This window comes from Phaseolus vulgaris, chromosome 5 (genome assembly GCF_051622355.1).
Source record: "Phaseolus vulgaris cultivar YP4 chromosome 5, ASM5162235v1, whole genome shotgun sequence".
Classification (NCBI taxonomy): domain Eukaryota; kingdom Viridiplantae; phylum Streptophyta; class Magnoliopsida; order Fabales; family Fabaceae; genus Phaseolus; species Phaseolus vulgaris.
In genome coordinates this window covers 37,621,413-37,633,611 of record NC_143502.1, presented here as the reverse complement: position 1 = coordinate 37,633,611, position 12,199 = coordinate 37,621,413, and positions in this window count along the sequence as shown.

Genomic DNA, 12,199 nt, shown 5'->3' with positions numbered 1-12,199 from the left:
ATTGATGAAGTGTTTAATTTTAAAATTATTTAAAAGAAGTTATCTTAAAAAGTTTATAAAGATTTGAAAACATATAGAAAAATAATAATTAATTAAAAAATAGTAAAAAAAAATAAAAATAAAATGTGTATTTAAATTTTGTAAATATTATATAAAATATACATAAATTTAAGAACATAAATTCAAGATGAAGTAATTAATTAATGCAAATGGTAATGGATGTATTTAAAAATAGAGAATAAATTTGATCTAAAAATGTTTTATTTAGTTTAAGAAAAAAAAAGTTAGATAAAACTTTTGATTAGTAACTTAAATAAATTTAAATGTTATATGTGTGCAATGGATGAATGAATTAGGATTTTTGTTTTGATATCCATTATAGTTTTGAAGATGTTATTTCTCATAAATGAATCATAAGATCATCTTAATGAATTAGCGAAAATGTATATGATACAAACATATTAAGATTAAGTGCGTGAGTAAGTAACTTATTCTTAATTGTTAGATTGATACAATTTCCAAAGTGTTCCAAAGTTGACTACATGCTCTATAAATGTCATTGTTATAGTTACTGAGTATGATTTCGAAAAGAAATTAATGTTTTCCAACTGAAGCACATAATAATGTAGTAAGTAACGAGATGATACATATGCAATATTCCTTATAAGTGTGTTAATATAGTTTCCCAATATACTAAATAATAGGTCTTTGACATAGTAAATTTAGTATACTTAGTTTTTAATAAATGTAACATAAATAAGTAAGTTTCGACTGGGTGTGATATAGAATGAACTTAAAATCATGGAATAGAGTTCATGATTACATTTTGGATTATAAGTTATGTGCCGGTATGGGCAAGACCGACACTTGGTCTCCTTGACCGAGACCCACCTGGCTGTTCGAGACCTGGTGTACCTGACTGAGACCAAGGGGAACCTGGCCGAGACTTGAGAGACTTGACTGAGGCGACCGAGGCAACCGAGACCTGAGAGACTTGGTCGAGACCATGGAAGGTTGGCCGAGACGAGTGGAATCATCACGGTCGGCCGACCCATACTACCGTTAACGCTGAAACTAAGGTCAGTGAAGCTAATCCGTCATTAAGGATAAGGTAATACAACCCTAAGAGATCCACTCCACTAATCAGACCCAATAAGGTCAGCCCATTAAAATAATATACATAGCACACATTCCAAGAAGAAAGGTACGTCATTTATTACTGTTCACCTACCAGAATACTGATCACCCGCTTCACTGACTTGAGCGTCATAGTGCCTCGCAGGTACCCCCCATCGATGTTCGCCATAGACCGAGAGCCGAGGAAAGAAGCACGAAGATGAGAAGGACCCCAGTCAAGCACCCAACAATCTGCCTGACCGAGGGAAGAAGACGAAGACTTCAATAGTTGTCTAGGTCTCATCTCCCTAGCAGGAAGAAGTTAATAACCGTAGTCCATTGTCAAGGTAAGAGTTGAACTAAGAAGTGCATTGTAAAGGCTGAAAGAGAGTATCATAAGCAATTTGAGAAATATGAGTCATTTCGTGATAGTTATAGAATTAACTTAGAATCATGGAATATAGTTGATTATTAGATTTTGGATTATAAGTTAGAAGGGATGATGAGGGTATCATGAGCAATTTCAATAATAGGATTCATTGATATTTGCGGTAGTAGATGTTAAAGTTATTTTTTATTGTATAAATTAAATTAAATATTTTTTATAAATTTAATATAAATTAAATATTATTTTTTTACAATTTAAATTAATTTTATGTTGTCGAAATTAAATTAAATTATTTTATATAAATTAAAGTAAATATTTATTGTATAAATTAAATTAAATATTTTTGTGTAAATTTAATTAATTTTTGTATTGTATAAATTAAATTAAATTGTTTTTTATAAATTAATAAAAGTTTTTGTTATATAATGAAATTAATTTTTTTTATATTAAATTTAAATTTTTTTTATATAAAAAATGTTTTAATTTATTTATTAAATTTTGAATTCGATTTTAAATTAAAATAAAATTAAATATTTTAAAGTATGCGTCGGCGACGCATACTGGGAGTATATAGAATTTTTTTTGTGTTTCCGGTTTTTCAAAATCCCCAAATCTCTGAAAATCTAATTTTCCAATTTAAGTTCCCTCCGCGCGCGAGCTTCCTCCGCGTTCAGCTTCCTCTTCGAGCTTCCCCTATGCGTCCAGCTTCCACCGTGTCGAGCTTCCTCTGCATCAAGTTCTCCCTCCGCGTCGAGCTTCCCTTTCGCGTCGAGCTTCCTCCGCGCGTGCAGCTCTCCTTCCGTGTCCTGCTCTACCTCCAGTCCAGCTCTGCCTCCTCCTCAGGTTCACATTTTACCAATTTTTTATTTGGATATTGAGTTGTGGTTGCTGGTTTGGATTATTGCTGGTTTGGATTATTGTGATGTCGCGCGTTTATATGAGCCTCGTGGGTCACTCGCAGGTTCTTAAAGATGTTAAATTTCGTCTTTCCGATTTTGAATTTGGATTCATCCACTTTTGTTGTATTGAAGATTTGTTGTAAATAATTCTTTTCTCAAGCCACTAGATAAAATTATTAAACGAATCCCGTCAATGAAACTTAATTATTCTACCAAATAGTTTTTGTCTTCACTTCTCTTTTTCCTTATAATAATTGATAGTGCAATGTTTAATGAAATAGACAAATACCATCTCGTTTTTGTCTTCACAATTGGATATTTGTGTACAGATACATGATTGCTTGTTTAGGGTCTTTTCTTTTCTGTTTCTTTACAACAAAACTTGATCATTCATACACTTTTGCATACGCCTTTTTGAAGTCATTTCTTATCAAAATTAGTGAATGTTTCATCTAAGTTGACAACTTTATTTATAATTTAAATCAAACTGTTTTGTAAAATTGAGTTTCGAAAACTATTTTTCTTTAATCTACTTCCTGGGTTGTTAGCCCAAATCATTTTACTTATACATGAATTATTAGAATAGTAGAAATTTGATTTTCAACCGTGTGATTGGGTCCTTCTCAATATTAAATTGGTCTTCCAGTAGAGAAAACTATAGTAAGGCTAACTTCCATGGTTTAAATAATTTAAATTTTTATTTATTTAGAATTCTTAAAAATTATGAAGTTTTTAATTTTTGTAGTGTTAAAAAAAATATTGATGATTGAAACAATAAAGTTCATTTAGTGACGTGGGTTTAAAATGAAATAGGGCTGCAGAGAGTAAAAAAATTGGGCAGCATATTGGACCAGAAAATTAGAAAAAGTGATGTAGGGTGTGTAAATTAAATAAGGGCTGCAGAGAGCAAAAACTTTGGGCAACATATTGGGCCAGAAAATTATTTGATTTATTTATTTATATTGTTTATATTTTTTTACAGGTTTATCACATCACTATGAGATTCATTTTGCTACTTCTAGTTAAATTTGTAATGTACAATTTTAGTTGTAATATTTTTTTTAAGTATTCATATCTTTTGTTTAACTATTTCTATTACTTTTGTACTTTGGATGTGTTTGTGGATTTTGATTTCATACTTTGGATGTGTTTGTGGATTTGGGTGTTTATGGATGTATTGTGAATGATAGTAATTTGTTTGAATGTGATTTGGTTGGTATTTAATTTTTACAGGTAATCTGGTTAGAAAGCAGAATAAAATGTTTTTTTTTCTTCATCACATGCATCAGCCACAGGCCCACGCAAGTTTTTTTTAAAACATGCGTCCGCTTTTGCGTGGGCCAAGCCCACGCAAAATCTGATATTTTTTAAATATATATTTTTATCATTTTCGTCGGCCAGACCGACGCATAAGCGAAATTTATGTCGGATCTTCCCACGCAAAAGTCGTCGCATATGCGTCCATTTTGCGTCTACCCAGCTTCTGCATGTTGCGTCCGTTTTGCGTGGGCTTGGCCCATGCAAGATGCGTCCAACTTTCTGGCCCACGCTAGTTTTCATTTGCTTCCAGGCTTTTTTCGTGGGATGTGGAACGGACGATAATCCGACGCATAAGCGTCCGTTTTTTAGCTTTTGCGTCCGTTTTTGGCCCACGCAAAATGACTGTTTTCTTGTAGTGGTACAATAATAAAAAATAAAAAATAAAGGAATAAAATAACTAAAAGACTATAATATTAAGAAATAAAATAGATTATGCAATGCAACCTCAATATCAATAAATAAAGAATCACTACAAAAAAAATCGTGAATGCAGCGTTAGCGGTTATTTTTGTATGAAGTGACGTTTATAAACGTCACAATATACGTGTGTGGCGGTTCCTTAAATCCTTATAGAACTAACCGTCATTTAACGTTTTGTATAAAGTGACGATTTTTGTATGTAATTAATGTCAGTCAAAATTGTCACAATTTATTTTATTGAAAAAGATTTCACTGCAAAACATAGCACATGTAAACGTCATTATATACAGTATAATGTGACAATTTTAATTATCAGTATTATAATAAAATTGTAAAAAATAATACGTCAGTTTCAACTTTAATTCTAAATAAATCAAATTAAGTCACCACTTTTTACAATCTCGTTTGCATAATTAAACAACTAAACATATTTAATTATAATATCATTTAATTAAATATGTTTTCATAATAAAAAAAATTAAATAATAATAAAATTAAATACTATAGAAAGTTATAAGTATTCATTCATTGTATTGAAAATTAGAACAAAGTTGATACATAATTGTTCAAAAATAAAGAAAACACAAAATATTTTTAAATATCATCATAACATTGAGACTATTACAACATGTTCATCCCTAATCAATCTTGCTTTCCATCTTCCTTAACATGAAATTAAGATTTTGATGCCTCAACAATTGTGTATGTGAATATGAATGAAGCATATCTAACTGATGATCTTTGAATCTTTTTTCTTTGTATACAGTCTTTCAATTATTTTCCTATACCAAAATAGCATCATTTCAACCACCAATATTCATATTTCATATCCATATCAAATACAAAGTTTGACTATAACATAAATAAAATAAAGACAAGCAAGCTTAGCAACATAATCTTCCACAAATAACATATACTGGTACACAATCACATTTGTTATCAGAAGAGTAACCTTTTTTATATGTAAAAAAATAAAACAACATTAGTTGTTGATACCTCATATGTGTGATGTAACATCGTATTTTAAATATTTTGAAATACTTCCTTGTAAACAACATTAATTGTTGAAGTAGTTTGTTGTCCTCTTCATCCAAAATTAAGATTTTCAAACATTTTTTAGATTTTTTCTCGAGAAACAGCAACATATAACTGCCCATGTGTAAATACAGGTCTTGGAAGATAAAGCCCAACTTTGGAAAGTGTTTGACCTTGACTTTTATTTATAGTCATTGCAAAGCACATGGATACTGGGAATTGTCTTCTTTGAAACTTGAAAGACAGTCCTGAATAAGAAAGAATCAAGTCCATTCTAGAATGAGTATTTTATGTCCAATGTTTTTTCCTCTAATCATTGTAGCACCAATAACATTCTTTGTCAACTCATTAACTTGTAATATGGTGTCATTACATAATCCATTAGCTTGATCAATATTTCTTAAAAGCATTATTAGATAACCAGTTTTGAGTTTTAGGCAATGATTAAGAATTCCTAAGCATCTAATATCGTTTAAAAACCCTTATGTAAACCATTGAGCTTGAATCTCTTCCTGTTCATCGGATTGGCAAGGTGTGTCTGAACTTAAGTAAGTAACTTCTTTTCCAGACATTAAACATAGGATAAACTCATTAACTTCATCTACACATTCAGTCTTCGAAAAAATGTTGCACCGTCATCAAAATAGTTAGCATTGCTCATATTATCCAAGAATTAATGATACACAAATTCAACTAAGTTGAGTAGAGGTGAATCACTTTGTTCGATTAACAGATGTTTGGGTATTTCAATTATGCCTTCCCCAATTTCATTTAAGTTCATATTTCCATCACCAATCTTTAGAATCCATTCAACAAATTCCTTGATCTTTGCAGCACTTTCAACTGATTCCTAATTTTCTAATCTCATATTCTCTGAAAGTGTAAAAACTTTACAGTATTTCCATAATTCATAATAGTTTATAGTGGCCTTTACAATGTCGTATTTTGATCCCTTCTTGAAAACAGGTAGAATTTACCTAAAATCACCTCCCAGTACAAAAAATTTACCACCAAAAGACTTGTTATTGTTCCGTTCATCTATAACCTTCATAATATCTCTTAATGTTTTGTCGAAAGCCTCAAAACACAACCTGATCATCATTGGAGCTTCATCCCATATAATCAACTTTGTCTTAATCAATAACTTAGCGCGAAGGCTTCCATGACTTATGTTACAGGTTGACTCCTCATTTATAATAAGTGGGATACAAAAGGTAGAATGAGTTGTTTTTCTGCCAGGAAGCAATCCCACTTGAAGCTACATTTAATACTATATATCTTATTCTACTGGATAATTTTTCCATATAAATGTTTTGCCTATTTCGCCATATCCATATAAGAAAAGAAAACCTCCTACTTGAGTATGTACTGCTATCATTATATTTTCATATACATTCAGTTGTTCAGTAGTAAGACATCTGAACAATGATTTATGCATTTCATACATGCTTGTTCTACCATAACTCAGTTCATCAATAAGAAATCTATTTTCCAAAATATATGAATTTAAACGAATAGGCTGAGGTAGATAGTTGAAGTCCTTCAAAGACTTACCATTTGAAACTAATAATTCATCTATTTGCATAAGACATATATTCTATAATTCATAATCCTCAATATAAAGGCCTAGAAAAAAGAAAGTTATGTTGGGTCTATTAGTGTCTAAGTTCAAGAGAGGAGGGGTGAATTGAGCTTATAAAATTTTCGCAAATACAAACAATTTAGAGTATATCAGAGACAAATGAACAGATTGTTTTTAAAGGAAACAGATTGATTCTTCATAACATTCTAGCACAATTTGAATTTGTTCAGATTAAAATTGCAATCAACAGAGAGGTATAACAGAATCAGATTGGTTAGATTTTACGAGTTTGAAGAATACAGCTATGCCAAGAAATCAACCATGTTCATCCAACACAAGGTTTTAAAGAGAATGAATCTTTCTCAGGTTTTAATGAATAGACAATTTGTTCACAGACCAATTAAAACTTCATATACAACTACCTTGTTCGTGATTAGAGAACTTTAATAGATCAGGAAGAACAGTTTTTATTAAACCCAGAATTAACAGATTCAATTCCAAAAGAACAGATTTAGTTCTTGACAGAATTAAGCAAAACCAGAAACAAGTGCAGGGATGAGAGGAAAAGACAAGCAAGTTTTTATACTGGTTCACTCATACAGAGCTACATCCAGTTTCACCTTACTCCAAGGTGGAATCCACTAAAGACAGTATCAATCACTTACAAACACAACAGTTCTTGAACACTACAAGAACTATACAACCAATGCTGAAAAAACCCTATTTCAGCACACCTTGCACTCCAAGAAACCCTATCAAGGAGTGACTAACACTTACACCTTTACAAACCAGAATAAAGGAAAGATAACACCTGATAAGAAGATGCAAGAACTCAAAACCAGTAGTTCAACTTTGCTGCAGAACTGCACCAGCACCTTCACCAAGATCAAAGTTTTCCTAGAACAAGCACACTTCAAAATCCCTTTTGGAAAACCTTTCAAAAATATTTTCAATCCTTCTTCTCACATAGAAAGTGTTTAATCTCTGTCAAAAACGTAATTGCTCAGCATCCTTTCATGTGAGAGAGACTTTTCTTTATATAGAAAACAGTTTCTAACTTCTTTTCAAAAAACAGTTGAAAAGCTCTTATGAAAACAACAAATTCAGTTTTAAACTGAACAGATTTATTTTATGAAAACTGCCAACTCAGCTAACTGAAATAACTGTCTGAGTTGTACCTTTGGTGCCCTAACTAACTTTCGAAAATCCTTTCAGCAAACCAAAGAATAAACCTATTCTTTTACAAAGAAACAGATTTATTTTTGTGCAGAGTCCTGGTTTTTGAAGAAACCTCTAGAAAGCTTTTGGAAAAACTTTTAACCACTTCATGTGCTTATTCTAGGTTTGGTTAGGCATCTAGGATAGGTCATGTAGCAAAAGGCAACCTTACACACACACACGCCTAAATACAAGATGATTTAAACCTATTACAAACTTCAAAGCAAACTAGTTATTTTCTACATCAAACACACACTAAAACTAGGTAGAGAAGAAGCTTCATCCATCTTCAACAATCTCCCCCTGTTTGATGGAGACAAATCCCCTTTGCACAGCATAGTTTGATGTTCAAAACCTGCACTGTACTAACTACCAAAACCTGCACAACAACGTTTAGAAATAAAACCAGAAAATAGCAATGTGTGAGTTTTGTGCTACCTCCCTGCAGCTTTAACAAGAACATCAACCTTTGTGAGCTGTTTCTCAGTTCTTCTCCCCCTTTGGATTCATCAAACAGAATAAGGCATGGGATAAAGACATTCATAACAGTTCAAACAAACAACCAGTATAGTGTTCTATTACAACCCAAAATAAAAACCAACTAAAACTGGTGCAGAATAAAACCAAACCGACTGAATTCAAATTGTTCAACAAGATATAAAAGATAAAGACTAAGAAATAGGATCACTTGTTGTTGTAGTAAAGCTCAACTAGCTGCACTTGAACTCCTTCAATTTGGTCATCCAAGTGTTGAAACCTGGCGTAAGTCATTTCATAATGTGTCTTTTGGTCATATGTAAATGTGTCCAGCCTGCTTAGTACTTGTCTTTCGAACATGGACAGAGGTTCACCTCTGTACTCAGGTTCCTCATATGCAACCAGTGCATTTTGGCTTGTAGCAACAACATCTTCATTTCCAGCAGAGTGCACTGGTGATTCATCCATGTGCTGCACTCCATCAGCATTTTCTTCTTCTTCATTTGCTGGATCAGCTGCTTCATTTTCAGCTCTGTTTGCAGCATTCCTTCTAAATACCCAACTGTCATCCACCTTTTGAAACCCCATCTTCAAGAGAGTAGAGTTGTCTATTTCACTTGCTGCCTTAATGGTGTCATTTCTCTCATTTGTAGTGTCAACTTCAAAATAATCAATTAGCTTTGACACAAAAATAGCATATGGAAAACGATAATATGGAAGCCTTGTGGATTTGAGCATATGCTCCACCATTGTACTCACCCAATTTACCTTGAGTTGATTCATGATACAGTACAGCAGAATCAAGTCCTCTTCATGGAGAGTCGCATGATTACTTCCTCTTGCAGTAAGCTGCCAAGCAATTATGTAGGCTAGGAGTCTTGGAATTAAAGTCAGATTTCCAGCATGAAATCTAGCTACTGGTTCAGCAGGATTTCTAACACAACTTCTGTAAATCTGCATCTTGTTGAATCCTTGAATTCCAGCAGTATTCCCTTTGCTAACCTTCATTCCAGAATACTTGATTCCTCCCACATTGCTCCATATTTCCCTTGTAATTTTCAGCTTCACACCTTTCACATGGGAGACCAAATTTTTGCCATCTTGAACCAAATTGCTGTAGAACACTTTCACCAAGTCTGGATAGACATTTCCAGTCATTTCTAAGAAGTTCTTCAGCTTTTGATGCTTGAGCAGAGTTTTTGCTTCAGTCAGATTTTCTTCCCTCAACCAAGAGAATTCCAGCACTTTGGGCGCATTGACTTACTTTCTGCTTGTCTCATGGATGAACCTAGTCATGGCTTCAGAATCTCCAGCAAACCATTTTTCCAGGATGCCTTGGTTGCTGCTGGATTGCTCTTTGGATTTCTTCTTTCTGTGTGATGAGGATGCCATGCTCAGTCTGTTGTTACCTGCACCTATTTATCAATAGACAATTCCAGCTAGAAAAAAAATGTGCAGTTCATATTATCAATAATAACAGAAACGAAACATGTAAAGAAGCAGATTTGAACCTGGACAGCTTATAGCATAGATGAGAAGGTGTGAGAGAAAAGTTGATTAGTGCTCGGTTTATATAAAGTCTTTAAATCAGATTTCAAAAAATCACAAATTTTAAAAGGAAATCAATTAATCAGATTTCAGAAATTATGGATTAAAAGAAAAAACAATTTGATATGCTCCAGATTTTATTCCTGTGGTGTAGCAGATTCAGGTGTTGATTTGCGCAAAAATATATTGGAACCAGATTTTAATTTGATAAACTAAATCTGTTGCACCTACACACAATCCAATCAGTTAGGATACCCACAAGCTAATTGGCATAGACCTGCTGGTTAATAACTGTAAAAGCAGTCAAGGATAAAGTGAGAGAGAGAAAAAGTAAATCTTTCTCTTTCCTGGTCACAGCTGTGATTCTGAACCAGAGAACAAAACATGTTAAAATATAAAATAACAGATTGAAATATTTACTGCAGAGGACAATTTAAGCTAATGATACCCAATTCATTTAGAAGAAAATAAAATCTATCTTTAGCAAGTGGTTTAGTGAATAGATCAGCTAATTGAAATTCAGTACCAATGAATTTTATATCACAAGTTCCATTAGCTATATGTTCTCTTAGAAAGTGATGTCTAATTTCAATATGTTTAGTCCTTGAGTGCATGACAGGATTCTTAGACAGATTTATAGCATTAGTATTATCACAATTTATAGGTATCTTGTTTAATAGAATTCCAAAATCACTTAGCTGCTGCCTTAGCCATAAGGTTTGAGCACAACAACTTCCAGCAGCTATGTATTCTGCCTCTGCTGTAGAGAGAGCAACACAAGTCTGTTTCTTGCAATGCCAAGAGATTAGACTTGATCCAAGCATGTGACAAGTCCCACTTGTGCTTTTCCTATCAACCTTGCAACCTGCAAAGTCAGAGTATGAAAAACCAGTTAAGTTTAAAGACACATTGTTAGGATACCATAATACAACATCCTTAGATCCTTGCAAGTATTTCAGAATTCTCTTGGCTGCATTGTAGTGTGATTCCTTTGGATCAGATTGATATCTAGCACATAAGCACACAACAAACATAATGTCAGGCCTGCTAGCAGTTAAGTATAATAAGGAACCAGTTAAACCCCTGTACTTAGTTTGATCCACTGATTTTCCTGCAGAATCTTGATCCAGCTGGTAGCTTGTTGAAATAGGAGTGTTGATTGCTTTGCATTGATCCATATCAAACCTCTTAAGCAGCTCCTTGCAATATTTTTCTTGGCTTATGAAAATTCCATCCTTGAGTTGTTTCACTTGTAGTCTAAGGAAAAAAATTATTTCTCCTAACATTGACATTTCAAACTCACTCTTCTTTGTTTTCACAAAGTCTTCACACATCTCTTCATTTGTGGATCCAAAGATAATATGATCCACATAGACTTGCACAAGTATAATGTCTTCTCTTTTCTTCTTTATAAAGAGAGTTTTATCAGAATTGTCACGGTTATATCCTTGAGAGAGCAGAAATTCACTTAGCCTCTCATACCATTGCTTAGGTGCCTGCTTCAATCCATATAAGGCCTTCTTAAGCATGTACACATGCTCTGGATTTTTGTGATCTTCAAACCCTGGAGGCTGAGATACAAACACCTCTTCATTAATGTAACCATTTAAGAATGCACTCTTGACATCCATTTGAAACAGCTTGAAACCTTGTATGCTGGAAAATGCTAGAAGTAATCTGACAGCTTCAAGACGTGCTACTGGTGCATAGGTTTCACCAAAATCAATTCCCTCTTCTTGGTTATAACCTTTAGCAACCAGCCTTGCTTTATTTCTAGTGATAGCCCTATGTTCATCCATCTTGTTCCTGTACACCCACTTGGTTCCTATGATATTCATCTCATGTTTTCTTGGAACCAAAGTCCACACTTCATTGTATTCAAACTGGTTCAGTTCTTCCTGCATTGTTGTTATCCAATTGTTGTCTTGCAGTGCTTCTTCTAGGCTTTTAGGCTCAATCTGTGAAAGAAAGGCCACTGTTCTGCAGAAATTATTAAGTGAATTCCTTGTTGAGACTCCTTTCTCAATTTTACCAATTACATTATCTAGTGTAAGATCCCTGGGTGTCTTCCATTCCTTAGGTAATCCTGCATTCACAGTAGATTCTTTGACAGAATTTTGATTAGTTGCATCAAGCTCACTAGATTGATTCTTTTGCAAGATGGTTCTTGAATCATCCATACCAGGTTCATCCAGA